Consider the following 16,171-nt stretch of genomic DNA (forward strand, 5'->3'; position numbering starts at 1 on the left):
ATTCATCTGTGGATGGACATCTAGGTTCTTTCCATAGTTTGGCTATTGTGGACATTGCTGCTATAAACATTCGGGTGCATGTGCCCCTTTGGATCACTACATTTGTATCTTTAGGGTAAATACCCAATAGTGCAATTGCTGGGTCATAGGGCAGTTCTATTTTCAACATTCTGAGGAACCTCCATGCTGTTTTCCAGAGTGGCTGCACCAGCTTGCATTCCCACCAACAGTGTAGGAGGGTTCCCCTTTCTCCGCATCCTCGCCAGCATCTGTCATTTCCTGACTTGTTGATTTTAGCCATTCTGACTGGTGTGAGGTGATATCTCATTGTGGTTTTGATTTGTATTTCCCTGATGCCGAGTGATATGGAGCACTTTTTCATGTGTCTGTTGGCCATCTGGATGTCTTCTTTGCAGAAATGTCTGTTCATGTCCTCTGCCCATTTCTTGATTGGATTATTTGTTCTTTGGGTGTTGAGTTTGCTAAGTTCTTTATAGATTCTGGACACTAGTCCTTTATCTGATATGTCGTTTGCAAATATCTTCTCCCATTCTGTCAGTTGTCTTTTGATTTTGTTAACTGTTTCCTTTGCTGTGCAAAAGCTTTTGATCTTGATGAAATCCCAATAGTTCATTTTTTCCCTTGCTTCCCTTGCCTTTTGCGTTGTTCCTAGGAAGATGTTGCTGCGGCAGAGGTCGAAGAGGTTGCTGCCTGAGTTCTCCTCAAGGATTTTGATGGATTCCTTTCGCACATTGAGGTCCTTCATCCATTTTGAGTCTATTTTTGTGTGTGGTGTAAGGAAATGGTCCAATTTCATTTTTCTGCATGTGGCTGTCCAATTTTCCCAGCACCATTTATTGAAGAGGCTGTCTTTTTTCCATTGGACATTCTTTCCTGCTTTGTCGAAGATGAGTTGACCATAGATTTGAGGGTCTATTTCTGGGCTCTCTATTCTATTCCATTGATCTATGTGTCTGTTTTTGTGCCAGTACCATGCTGTCTTGATGATGACAGCTTTGTAATAGAGCTTGAAGTCCGGAATTGTGATGCCACCAACGTTGGCTTTTTTTTTCAATATCCCTTTGGCTATTCGAGGTCTTTTCTGGTTCCATATAAATTTTAGCATTATTTGTTCCATTTCTTTGAAAAAGATGGATGGTACTTTGATAGGAATTGCATTAAATGTGTAGATTGCTTTAGGTAGCATAGACATTTTCACAATATTTATTCTTCCAATCCAGGAGCATGGAACATTTTTCCATTTCTTTGTGTCTTCCTCAATTTCTTTCATGAGTACTTTATAGTTTTCTGAGTATAGATTCTGTGTCTCTTTGGTTAGGTTAATTCCTAGGTATCTTATGGTTTTGGATGCAATTGTAAATGGGATTGACTCCTTAATATCTCTTTCTTCTGTCTTGCTGTTGGTGTAGAGAAATGCAACTGATTTCTGTGCATTGATTTTATATCCTGACACTTTACTGAATTCCTGTATAAGTTCTAGCAGTTTTTGAGTGGAGTCTTTTGGGTTTTCCACATATAGTATCATATCATCTGCGAAGAGTGATAATTTGACTTCTTCTTTGCCAATTTGGATGCCTTTAATTTCCTTTTGTTGTCTGATTGCTGAGGCTAGGACCTCTAGTACTATGTTGAATAGCAGTGGTGATAAAGGACATCCCTGCCGTGTTCCTGACCTTAGTGGAAAAGCTTTCAGTTTTTCTCCATTGAGAATGATATTTGCGGTGGGTTTTTCATAGATGGCTTTGATGATATTGAGGTATGTGCCCTCTATCCCTACACTTTGAAGAGTTTTGATCAGGAAGGGATGCTGTACTTTGTCAAATGCTTTTTCAGCATCTATTGAAAGTATCATATGGTTCTTGTTCTTTCTTTTATTGATGTGTTGTATCACATTGACTGATTTGCGGATGTTGAACCAACCTTGCAGCCCTGGAATAAATCCCACTTGGTCGTGGTGAATAATCTTTTTAATGTACTGTTGAATCCTATTGGCTAGTATTTTGTTGAGTATTTTCGCATCTGTGTTCATCAAGGATATCGGTCTATAGCTCTCTTTTTTGGTGGGATCCTTGTCTGGTTTTGGGATCAAGGTGATGCTGGCCTCATAAAATGAGTTTGGTAGTTTTCCTTCCATTTCTATTTTTTGGAACAGTTTCAGGAGAATAGGAATTAGTTCTTCTTTAAATGTTTGGTAGAATTCCCCCGGGAAGCCATCTGGCCCTGGGCTTTTGTTTGTTTGGAGATTTTTAATGACTGTTTCAATCTCCTTACTGGTTATGGGTCTGTTCAGGCTTTCTATTTCTTCCTGGTTCAGTTGTGGTAGTTTATATGTTTCTAGGAATGCATCCATTTCTTCCAGATTGTCAAATTTATTGCCGTAGAGTTGCTCATAGTATGTTCTTATAATAGTTTGTATTTCTTTGGTGTTAGTTGTGATCTCTCCTCTTTCATTCATGATTTTATTTATTTGGGTCCTTTCTCTTTTCTTTTTGATAAGTCGGGCCAGGGGTTTATCAATTTTATTAATTCTTTCAAAGAACCAGCTCCTACTTTCGTTGATTTTTTCTATTGTTTTTTTGGTTTCTATTTCATTGATTTCTGCTCTGATCTTTATGATTTCTCTTCTCCTGCTGGGCTTAGGGTTTCTTTCTTGTTCTTTCTCCAGCTCCTTTAGGTGTAGGGTTAGGTTGTGTACCTGAGACCTTTCTTGTTTCTTGAGAAAGGCTTGTACCGCTATATATTTTCCTCTCAGGACTGCCTTTATTGTGTCCCACAGATTTTGAACCGTTGTATTTTCATTATCATTTGTTTCCATGATTTTTTTCAATTCTTCTTTAATTTCCCGGTTGACCCATTCATTCTTTAGAAGGATACTGTTTAGTCTCCATGTATTTGGGTTCTTTCCAAACTTCCTTTTGTGGTTGAGTTCTAGCTTTAGAGCATTGTGGTCTGAAAATATGCAGGGAATGATCCCAATCTTTTGATACCGGTTGAGTCCTGATTTAGGACCGAGGATGTGATCTATTCTAGAGAATGTTCCATGTGCACTAGAGAAGAATGTGTATTCTGTTGCTTTGGGATGAAATGTTCTGAATATATCTGTGATGTCCATCTGGTCCAGTGTGTCGTTTAAGGCCTTTATTTCCTTGCTGATCTTTTGCTTGGATGACCTGTCCATTTCAGTGAGGGGAGTGTTAAAGTCCCCTACTATTATTGTATTGTTGTTGATGTGTTTCTTTGATTTTGTTATTAATTGGTTTATATAGTTGGCTGCTCCCACGTTGGGGGCATAGATATTTAAAATTGTTAAATCTTCTTGTTGGACAGACCCTTTGAGTATGATATAGTGTCCTTCCTCATCTCTTATTATAGTCTTTGGCTTAAAATCTAATTGATCTGATATAAGGATTGCCACTCCTGCTTTCTTCTGATGTCCATTAGCATGGTAAATTCTTTTCCACCCCCTCACTTTAAATCTGGAGGTGTCTTCGGGCTTAAAATGAGTTTCTTGGAGGCAACATATAGATGGGTTTTGTTTTTTTATCCATTCTGATACACTGTGTCTTTTGACAGGGGCATTTAGCCCATTCACATTTAGGGTAACTATTGAGAGATATGAATTTAGTGCCATTGTATTGCCTGTAAGGTGACTGTTATTGTATATGGTCTCTGTTCCTTTCTGATCTACCACTTGTAGGCTCTCTCTTTGCTTAGAGGACCCCTTTCAATATTTCCTGTAGAGCTGGTTTGGTATTTGCAAATTCTTTCAGTTGTTGTTTGTCCTGGAAGCTTTGAATCTCTCCTTCTATTTTCAATGATAGCCTAGCTGGATATAGTATTCTGGGCTGCATGTTTTTCTCGTTTAGTGCTCTAAAAATATCATGCCAGCTCTTTCTGGCCTGCCAGGTCTCTGTGGATAAGTCAGCTGCCAATCTAATATTTTTACCATTGTATGTTACAGACTTCTTTTCCCGGGCTGCTTTCAGGATTTTCTCTTTGTCACTGAGACTTGTAAATTTTACTATTAGGTGACGGGGTGTGGGCCTATTCTTATTGATGTTGAGGGGCGTTCTCTGAACCTCCTGAATTTTGATGCTCGTTCCCTTTGCCATATTGGGGAAATTCTCCCCAATAATTCTCTCCAGTATACCTTCTGCTCCCCTCTCTCTTTCTTCTTCTTCTGGAATCCCAATTATTCTAATGTTGTTTCGTCTTATGGTGTCACTTAATTCTCGAATTCTCCCCTCGTGGTCCAGTAGCTGTTTGTCCCTCTTTTGCTCAGCTTCTTTATTCTCTGTCATTTGGTCTTCTATATCACTAATTCTTTCTTCTGCCTCATTTATCCTAGCAGTTAGAGCCTCCATTTTTGATTGCACCTCATTAATAGCTTTTTTGATTTCAACTTGGTTAGATTTTAGTTCTTTTATTTCTCCAGAAAGGGCTTTTATATCTCTCGAGAGGGTTTCTCTAATATCTTCCATGCCTTTTTCGAGCCCGGCTAGAACCTTGAGAATTGTCATTCTGAACTCTAGATCTGACATATTACCGATGTCTGTATTGATTAGGTCCCTAGCCTTTGGTACTGCCTCTTGTTCTTTTTTTTGCGTTGAATTTTTACGTCTTGTCATTTTGGCCAGATAAGAGTAAATGAAGGGGCAAGTAAAATACTAAAAGGGTGGCAACAACCCCAGGAAAATATGCTTTAACTAAATTAGAAGAGATCCAAAATCGTGAGTGGGGAGAAAGGGGATAAAAAGAGGTTCAAAAAGGATGAAAGAAAAAAAAAGAAAAGAAAAAAAATTTTTTTAAAAAAAGAAAACACCTGAGAAAAATGTAAAAAAGAAAATATATATATATTAGATAAACTAGTAAAAAATCGTTAAAAAAGAAAAAGGTAACAGTTAAAAAAAAAAAAATTTTACCCGAAGGCGAGAAGAAAAAGAAAAAAAGAAAAAAAAAATGAAAAAGAAAAAATTAAATTAACTGCAAGACTAAAAAAAAATCACAGGAAAAAAGCCATGAGTTCCGTGCTTTGCTTTCTCCTCCTCTGGAATTCTGCTGCTCTCCTTGGTATTGAAACCGCACTCCTTGGTAGGTGAACTTGGTCTCGGCTGGATTTCTTGTTGATCTTCTGGGGGAGGGGCCTGTTGTAGTGATTCTCAAGTGTCTTTGCCCCAGGCGGAATTACACCGCCCTTACCCGGGGCCGGGGTGAGTAATCCGCTCGGGTTTGCTTTCAGGAGCTTTTGTTCCCTGAGCGCTTTCCGTAGAGTTCCGGAGGACGGGAACACAAATGGCGGCCTCCTGGTCTCCGGCCCGGAGGAGCCGAGAGCCCAGGGCCCCACTCCTCAGTGCGCCCTCAGAGAACAGCGCCCAGTTATTCCCATCTGCCTGACCTCCGGCCGCGCTCCGAGCTCACCGAGCCTGCGACCGGTTCAAGGTAACACCGAGCTGTGAGCTTACTGTCGGCTCTGTCTCTGTAGCCGGCTTTCCCGTTCCAATACCCGCAAGCTCTGCGACACTCAGACACCCCCGATCCTTCTGTGACCCTGCGGGACCTGAGGCCACGCTGACCCCGCGTGGGCTTCGCCCCGGTTTAGCCTCTGGACTGATGTCCCTCAGCGGAACAGACTTTTAAAAGTCCTGATTTTGTGCGCGGTTGCTCCGCCGCTTGCCGGGAGCCGGCCCCTCCCCCCGGGGTCTATCTTCCCGTCGCTTTGGATTCACTTCTCCGCCGGTCCTACCTTTCAGAAAGTGGTTGTTTTTCTGTTTCCAGAATTGCTGTTCTTCTTCTCTTCGGTCTGCCGATGGATTTTCAGGTGTTTGCAATCTTTAGATAAGCTATCTAGCTGATCTCCGGCTAGCTGAAGCAGTCTCAGCTTGCTACTTCTCCGCCATCTTGACTCCTCCCCCCATCATCTTGATTTTTAATTTGGAGTTAGAATCCTTTAGAATCCACTTAAATGAGTAATGTTATATATATATATATATATATATATATATATATACACACACACACATATATATATGTATATGTACATATATATATGAATGTAGACACCACAAATAGATAATTTTTAAGACATTTAAGCCAGTAGTATGCTGGATAAGTACATACAAGGATATGGGTCCTGTTTTGCCTGAGATCTTGACTGAGTCATTAAATTTTACTGCCTTTGTTTCCCATCTATAATCATGAATATATGTGTTTAATCCTTAAAACAAATCTGTGATATAGATATTATCTACATTCTCTCTTTAAGGAAAAAAAAAGTGGAGAAGGGAGTTTTAGGGAGTGTAAGTGTAACTTGTCTAAGGTTACATAGTCAATATGTAGTAGAATTTGAACTGCAGTTGTCTCTTTCCAGAGATAGTGGTGTTGACAAAGCTACTAGATTCTTCACAAGTGACTTCAAATGTGCACTAATACTGATAAAACAATTGTAATTTCATATATCCTCATAAAACTTTTCTTTTTCACTTTTCTTCCTTAAAATTAAAATAGTTCCATTGTGAATGTTAGGGAAGAAAATAGGGATGTTAGGGAGAAAAAACCTCATCCTAGACATGGGAAAAATAAAGGAGCAGGGTTCAATGACTTGCTCAGGTTCTAAAATATGGTGTCCCTCACGGACCACGGAAACTGACTCTTATTTGGACATCAATACATGTTTGTGGAATATGTGAATGAATTAAAATTCTTTTACATCTTTTTCATCTTCTGATCTTCATAGCAGTTATTAACATATCAATTTAAGAAATGAGGGAATTGAATCTTAAAGAAGGTCAGGGTCTCGCTCAAAGTCACAAAACTAATTAATAAAAGAAACAGCTAGACTGCAATCCCACTTGCTTGCAACACAGCACAGATAGCCTTTTCTGTTTATCTTCTTGATCCTGCAACATACAAACCAGAACACAGACAAAACCGGGCAGGAAGTAGGTTTTAGGACTGTTTGCTCTTCCCTTTCAAGTCTGTAACACCCTCTCTTTTAGATTATTTTCTCTTTTTCTGGATGGCTGTTCACACCCATGGCAGGTGAGCTGATGCTCCTCAATAATGGCAGCAGAGGTCTGATGCCTCCATTATGTTTCTTTAGGCAAGTTTCTTGTTCTGTGACAATCTGCAGAGAACACACACTATAAATCATAAGCCTATGGAAAGTTGAGGTATGAAAGAAATCTCTTGCAGACCTGAGAGGCTGAGAGCCCATTTTTGAATCCCTAGAGGAAACAAACAAAACTAAACAAAACTGTGGCCTTAAACACACATTTCTTTCTGTCTCTGAGGAACTTGTCTGTATTGTTTGTTTGTCACTTAATATATTATTCTTCACACTGGCTGAGTTCCAAGAGGATGGGTCTAGTCCCTATTAATTCTGTAAGATGAGGAAAAAAAAATATGAGATAGGAAGGAAGAAGGCCAACTTAGAGAATTCAGGCAATAGGAAGCTAACTAAGCTGGACATTCAGCATAGGATAATGGTCAAGCAGGTGAATTCCAGTGTCAAAGTACTTGGGTTCAAATCCTGACTCTACCACTTTGATGGTAGAAGCTTTGATGTAGAAGATGATAGACTTAGTTTGAAATATTTTGAATATTAATAGTTAGTAGAATCCTAGGTCTTAAGGTCCTATGGTGGTTGGAAAGGCAGGATGTAGAGATGGCACCTGGCATTACCCTAAGAAGAACTAACATTGATGGTGTACTTATCCTGTGCTTAGCCCTTGTTCAGTGTTCCTATGTATTACATCATAGTGTTTTATCCTTTCCATTTACTAGATACTCAAGTATCCGCCAAAGAGTCAAAGTCTCTCAGACTCAAGTTTCCTCTTTACTCTTTGCCATGATACTTACTTTGCATAATCTTGCCCTAACTACCTAAATGGAACCGACTAGGCTTAAGGTTGAGCAGCAAAAGTAGTGTTTCTTTCTGATGGGAAATAAGAACGGCTTAGAAAACAGAAACATTTTCACCTAAAGAAAATCATGAAAGAAAGCAGAAAGAAATTTTTCTCTTGCTAATTATGATCCCAATATGCTCAGGTTTTACCAGGATCTGGTAAGAGATATTAGAGAAGTATTACATCTGCATGTTGTTAGCTTGAAGCCTGAAGATAATGATAGCTTATTAAGTGCCTTAGGATGTTTAAGTTACCGCAGAGGTGCCAGACCTCCCACAGAAACTTCTACGTGGACACATGAAGATGTGCTTTACCTACCACAATATCTTTGCCAGCTTCAGATGGCATCCCTGCATATAGATTCTCACTAATCTTTCCAGTCACAGGGCTCTAATATTTCAAAACACAGAGCAACCTAGGGGTCATCCAAGAAGGGAAGAAAGTCAATACTTATGAGTTATGCTCTATCGGGTAGAGTTGCTCAATCATACAGCATCTTAGAGTTCATAGAGTTACTGAGATTATACACACGATCTATGTCTTGCCTGAGCACACAAACACTACCTAAGTGATGCTACTTGTCTAAATTCAAGTTCAATAACATCTGGGATAGCAACTGAGGCCCCTGCTGGGTTACTGAGTCTGTCTCAGTATACCACCTTTTTACCTTGATAAGTGCTCTTTCTTGGTTTTTAGAAAACCCTGGCAAAAAATTGTCTTTTAACGTTTCCTCCTATTCTTGCCCAGTGTTCTATACAAGCTTTTAGAAATCTGAATTTGAATCATACAGACAATATATGAGTCCCCTTCCCATTTTTCCCTAGAGGATCTTTAGGTTCAATATTTGCAAAAGAGATACTGAAAAGGTAGAGAAAAGAGGGCAATGCATAGCTCTACCTGCCAGCTGTGATCTATCTGAGACACTATCTCAAATCAGCCCAAGGAATAAGAGAATTAGAAAAGGAAGATGCAAGATCTAAACACCATATGGTGTCAGCCAGTATTCATTGCTAGCCTTTATAACTCTGGAACAGTGTTTATCTGTCTTTCTCTGTTACACTGAGATTCTCTCTAGCCACATCTCTGCCTCCTTGAACACAAACAACCTTCCTATAGACCAGGCTAACTTTAGAAGGGCATGGAGGAGTGATGGAGGCCATTTATTTGTCCTGAGCCCCTATCCAGCAACTAGTACTGCAAATACTCCCTACTGGATGGCTTGGTTCCACAACATTCCCTTTCAGTGTGGAAAGGAGTTTCATTTGACAGAGAGCATCTGCTCACAGTAGATTTGCAGTACACAGGTGGGATCTTCTAGGGACACAGTTGAAGAAAACCCCACAGGATTGTGACCACCAACAGCGGGCGCATCATGTAACTGAAGTTACACGGGGCAGAGTTTGCCTAGACCTAGGTCCCTTTTCTAATTATTTCTATCAGATAATGTGATAGGCTGAATTATGTCCTTCCAAAATTCATATGGTGAAATCCCAATCTCCAGGACTTTGGAATATAACTGTATTTGGAGATAGGGTCTTTAAAGAGGGAATTGAAATAAAATGAAACATTAAGGTGGGGCCCTGATCCAATATGACTGCTATCCTTGTACGAAGAGGAAGAGACACCAGGGGCATAGAGCAACAACCATGTGAGAAGAAAAGCAATGAAAAAGTGAGCATCTACATGCCAAGGAGAAAAGCCTAGAACAGATCCTTCCATTATGGTCCTCAGGTGAAACTAATCTCCATCTTGGATTACCAGCCACTAGAGTTATGGGAAATTAAATTTCTGTTGTTTAAGTTACTCATTCTGTGGTATTTTGCTAAGGCAACTCTAGATAACTAATACCACTTCAAATCAAACCTAAACAGATTTTGCAAATGTAGTTTTCCAGAAAATGCCTTAGATCTCAAGTCTTATCAGATTACTCTTCAACCCTAGGTTACCTACTGTAATCCCTTCCTATAAATAGCTACCCAGATTATGCATAGTTACTGTGAAGAGATTGCATGACTCCATGCCAAAGCTGTCTCTCCCAGTTTGAGACCCTCTGCTTTTCCTCTGGGGCCATTCTTATATTTTAAGCTAGTGATATTTATTTAGCAATCATGGTCTATGCAATTCTTTTACCCTACACTAGTTGTGGTATATGTTCAGGTTCGTGAACCAGACAAATATAGAGGAATAGTTTACTAGTTGTATTATCTTAAGGATGTCACTTTACCTTTCAAAAGTTCTATCTTTTCATCTGCAAAGGGCATGATAGTAGACACTTCACTGGGCTCTTATAAAACAATGGATGTAAAATGCTTGGTTTAGCGCATGGCACAGGGTGATCACTCAACAAAGGTTCAGGTTGGGTGTTGATCAGTACCACCATTACCGTGTTGGAAACTGCTGTTCTCTTCTGATGTTTTCTGATTTGTTTTGTTGAATGCCTCAGCCCTATTGCAGTACACAGAGTATTTCTCTGATCTGGGGTAATTTCTCACAAGTCTCTATTTTATCATTAGTTCCCTTACAAATATAGAGTGATAGTTTACTTAACCTTACAGGTTAAATTGCTGTTTTCCACAGTATTTGAAATGAACAATCCTTGGAGGACCAATTTCATTCCCTTCAGAAAGCATAAAGAGGATGGGAGGAACATTTCAAAGGTGATGGTTATGTTTATGTTTATGGCCTAGATTGTGATGATGGTGTCATGGATATATACTTACCTCTAAATTTATCAGATTATATGTATTAAATATGCACAGCTTTTTGTATGTCAATCATACCTCAATAAATTGATTTTATTTTATTTTTTTTAAAGATTTTATTTATTTGACAGAGAGAGATCACAAGTAGGCAAAGAGGCAGGCAGAGAGAGAGAGAGGAGGAAGCAGGCTCCCTGCCGAGCAGAGAGCCCGATGTGGAACTCGATCCCAGGACCCTGAGATCATGACCTGAGCCAAAGGCAGCGGCTTTACCCACTGAGCCACCCAGGCGCCCAATAAGTTGATTTTAAAAAGAAAGAAAGCATAGTATGGGTCAGAGCACGTGTGTGACAAGTCTTTTTTGCTTTCGGCAATCACCTCAAAAACATGTTCTTTATTTAGATAAAGAATCAGAATGTTCAGCAATAACCTTCAGTCACAAATATCAAATATTTCGAACAATCCATTTTTTAAAAAACACTTCAGGAAAAGACTGTGTTCAACACTATAGTTTAAATATATTATATGAGGATATTTATTATCAATTTCATGGCTGACATGCATGGATTTTCTCTGTGGAAGTCTGTGTTCTTCACAATCACAAAAACTTAGTTTTAAAAAAGGAAATTGGAACATTGTAAGAGCATGAACCATGTGCTGTGCTTTGTGCTATTTATATTTCATGTCAGCCTTTTAAGATAATTATTTTATTTCCATTTAACAGATGAGAAAATTGAGACTCAGGGAAGCTAAACAAGTAATGTCATATGATAGTGCATTTAATGTTAATTAATTCTGAAATTTTTATGAGCACCTTGAAATTTATTCTAACACAATTAAATGGTGAATAGGTAGGTAGGAGGAAGGAGGGTACTCTCTTATTATAAAAGAAACTTCTCATTTAAAAAAAAATTGAACAGATATGTAAACAAACTTGAAAAAATAAAAATTATCTCTAATCCTACCACCTAGAGATCATCGTTCAAGCATTTTTATTGATTAAACAATAACTGTGATTTTTATAGGAAGCCCTCAGCCATTCATACTAATGCAGAGGAGAAGAAAGGGTGGAGAATATAAAAAGCATTTCTGTGTACATTGTGTGCTTTTGGGAGTAGAAAGTTAACCTTTTTGATCATGTTCTGCATGGGCTAATTACTAAAATGACTTTTCCCTTCCTAACTGATCCCAATTCAAGTCAGAGTCCCAGAAGCATTTTGGTGACAGAGAATTAAGCACGTGCTATGGCTAATCCAAGAAGTGGAGACTCTATACATGGATAATTAAGATCTGACAGCAGAACAAAAGCTGATTGTTGTGGTATGGGGGCTCTCCAGAATTTCAGATGCTTTCTCCTTAGAGAAATCTTGAAAGCAGATTTAACTCAATTCACTAGGGATTCATTGGGAGACTGATTTGCTTTGCTGTGTGCTAGAATGTCCAGGAAACAGTCCCTGATTTTAAGGGACATTTAATCTAGTGAAGGAGACAGGTATGCATCTCACTAAATTTAATAATAGCAATAATGACAATTATAGCTAAAATTCTTGAACACTCACTCACCCTGGGCCTAGCTCTGTTCTAAACTCCTTAAATACATTAACTCATTTAATCTTCATATAAAGTATCAAGTAATAAGGGGAAATACTGTGCACCTAGAGGAGAACGAATAGTTTATCTTGATTGGGAGCTTCAGGGATTACTGTCACAGGTGGAAGATCATAGGCTAAAGGGACTAGGTTTCCAAACCCAATCTCATAACACCTGTGTTGTGGGCCAGAGTCCTCTGGCTACATCTATTTTTAGCTCTTCTTTCCAGCGTGGGTGACTGTGTCGCTCACAATTTGTCCCCTCTAGGAAAGTTACCCCCGCACACACACGCACATAGAGATGAGCTTCCCATGCCAAGCCTCTGAGACCACTTACATGACTGTCCTTCTGGATAAAGCTAATTTAGACCAGGTTTTAGCATTAAACCCAGCTGGACCACTTAGATCCTCCACTAGATTATTTGACCCAAAATTAAGGGAAAGTATCAGTCTAAGTTTATAAGTCTAAAACCTCTAAAAAAGGTTTTAAATATTTGCTTATCTAACCACACATATCTGAGAAAATTATAATTAATTTCTATCTAAGCTACATCAGCACCAAGTCAGAAGGTGAATAAAGCCCTCAGTCCCCACCCTGTACCACATTTAATTCAAGAGGAAAAGACACCTTCCTTTCTACAAACTGAATTGATTAGCTAAGGTTTCATAGTTAGTGGGCAAGTCAGGGCAACTCAAAAACTCCAGCTCACCTCCTGGGCAGCAACAAAGGTTACAACAGCCATAAAAATCCCAAGACATTTGCACCTACAGTTAATGAGGCTGTGGATCAGGTGAAGCTGCAAATCCCAACAGATGACAAGCTACAAATTGGGTGAGGGGCCTCTGGCCTCCTGGTGAAGGAGAACGGGGCTCCTGTGAAAACATGCTAGCTGATACTAATGTCTGATTATGTTAATGAGGGAATGAAGTTCAGCCCAGAAAATCAGCCTTTCCCAGAGGGCTGCCTCTCTCTTCTTTGTCACATCAAACATCACCTTGCATCTTCTCAAACCCTGTAATTGGGAGCTCACAATCTATCTGTACCTTGGGTTAAGTTTTTGCCTTTTTGTTGCCAATGGGATAATGTAACACCCACTAACTGTGGCATTCAAAGTCCTTCTCTGTCTGTTCCCAGTCCTCTTTCCTCACCTTCTCTATGTCCAATTTGCTTGTCCCTCTTTTTTTAAAAGATAATCAAAAACTGGACTCCATAGTATTCTGCCCATGCTTTCACTCTGTTTCCTCTGCCCAGAATGTTTTCTTGATATATATTCACCTGAAATCATGTATTCATCATCAAGATATAGCATTCAACTTCATGAATAGTTTACCTTTCATCTTCCCTCTAATAGATGGAGCTAATCCCTTCTTCCACTATGCCACTCAAACTTTGCATATATGTACCCATAGAGACTTAGACTTGCAATCAAATAAAGCTATTTTACCTACATCAGAAGTTCCTTGAGGTTTAGATCCAAATCTCTTTCGTATATACATTCTGTATATACTTTTGTGATTCTCTCCCTACATACAAACCTGTTGTAGGTGGTAGCCTAAAGATGTAGAATCAGTATGCAGGAACTGGGAGTGTCATCCTACATTATGATCAAGAGAAAAAGAAAAGGACAAAATTCCAGATTTCAAACTGTGATGGTTGAAATTTTATGTCAACAGAACAAGCTCATGGTACTCACTTGTTTGGCCAGACACTAGTCAAGATGTTGCTGTGAAGGTATGTTATAGTTATAAGTAACATCTACGGTCAAATGCCTTTAAGTAAGGAATATTATCCTTGATTATGTCTATGGGTCTCATTCAATTACTTGAAAGCCTTATGTTCAAGAACTCATTTCCTGGAGAAGTAATTCTGCATTAAGACAGTAACACAGAAATCTGTCTGAGTCTGAAGCTTGCTGCCTGCTCTACAACCTTCAGACTCAAGATTAGCCATCTTTACTCCTGCCTGAGTTTCTAACCTGCCTGCTTACCCTACAGATTTCAAAATCAAGCCTACAACATCAAATCTTGGCCGAGTTTCCAGCCTGCTGGTCAGACTTCAGAATTGCAGTCCCTGCAACTGGGTGAGCCAATTCCTTCGATCTTACTCATATTTATCACCTCTTGCTTTTGTTTCACTGAAGAAGCTTACTGATATGAAAACCAACTAATTAGAAGCATAGCAGCAGCCGAGGTATGGAATCACAGTGGGGATAAAGATCCAGAAAGCTAAGGAATGAGAATAACAGAAAAAGTGCTTGGCTGAAATCTATATAACTTCCAGAAGTAAAACACAAGCACTTGTAGAGGCTTTTTATGTGTCCAAAGTTTGTGTGAGTCAGCCAGGTTTCTATTAAAGAGTCAGCTTCACAATTATTGGGACATGGTTTATATCCAGCACTCATTACTGAATGAACAAAGGAATGCATTTATGAAAGAATTGATCCATCCTGCCTTTTCTTCCCTTCACAACAAATTGATAGCTAGAATTATCAGGAATCAACGCTGGGATAGTTTTGACTCATAGGCAAAGTAATCACCAACTAGGCAAACCATTCTTTACTTCTCTCTCAGTCATATTTGAACAGTGAAATACCAAGGGAATGTGATAGGGTTTTAGCTTAGAAGTCTATCATGTTAAGTAAGGTAGCTGTCTTAGCATGAGAGCGATGTAGATAAACACATAATGATGCCAGCTTCTTTAGCTTCCTGTTGAAACCACCATGGAAGCTATCACAGGCCTGGGACATTCCTTTGCTACACACATCATCCTTCTAATAACATCTGCTCACTGGACTAGGGATCAATTATCTGTACAGAAGAGATATTGTTGCCAGCCCTCAAGATAAACCCTGCATTTTAGGCCAGCATTCGACAAGATCCAAGAAACTTGATTTTAGCCTTTGGACATCATTTCATCTCAATGGGCTTGCTCTTTTTCCCTAGATACATGGGGAATGCACATCTCAGAAGAAGTAGCAGACGGCATTGTAGCTTAAAGGAGTTTCGGCACTGTCATGAATGACATGGCTTTCCTAACTACAATGGACCTATCGTCAAGTTAGATTTAGGAGTCATTCATACCTCTCTTCCATCCAACACTATATTCTGTTATCAATTGGGTTCCCATATTATCCTTTGTTCTTTTATTCAACAAACATTTCTTGAGCACCTTCTGTTTTCAACATGTACTCAAGGGAGGGGAACTATAGGAATAAATCATATGTAAAACGTCTTATGCTGCAAATAGAAACTCAAGTTATTATGTTGCAAAGATAAGGTGATAAGATAAAAAGATATAGATTAATCAATATTTAGGTGGACAAAAAGCCAAAAAGCATCTAGAAAGGGCAATTTTCTCTAAACCTATGTAAGCATGGAATCCTTTTACAGATGAATACTAGACATGAATAAAATTCCAAGAGACATTTTTTGGGAAATGCTACAATCAAGCCTTTGGATTTATGTTTTTACCCCTGGGAGTTTAATATTTATCAATACTTTGTAAACTACATGCCTTAGAGCTCTAGACTTCTGCAAGAGAAGTTCTGGGGAATATGTACTCTCCTGTTCAAGAAATTTAGGTTTGAGAAAACTGCATTTATTCTCCCTCTCACCCTCACTCCATTTTCTAATTCATTTTATGCATCTCAGATTTAAAACATTAAGGAGTAACCTATTAACATGTTAGATGTTCTAAGATGTCCAGCAGAAAAAAATAAATGTGATTAGAAAATATTTAAATAGGAGACTCAGGATGACTTCACGGTAAATACTCAGATAAGCTTTAGGGAGACAGAAAGGATTGCTATTGAAAACAGGATTTCTTTGGGTAGAGTCTCTACTCCTTGCCTGTTGTACTCTCTGGCCCCTTATATCTTCTTGGAACAGACACTGTCTCTATATATCTCCTTGTCATTTCTTTGTGTGAAGGGCCTGAGGAGACGTAGTCCCTTTCCTT

Source organism: Mustela nivalis (assembly GCF_964662115.1).
Source record: "Mustela nivalis genome assembly, chromosome: 13".
In the NCBI taxonomy this organism is placed as follows: domain Eukaryota; kingdom Metazoa; phylum Chordata; class Mammalia; order Carnivora; family Mustelidae; genus Mustela; species Mustela nivalis.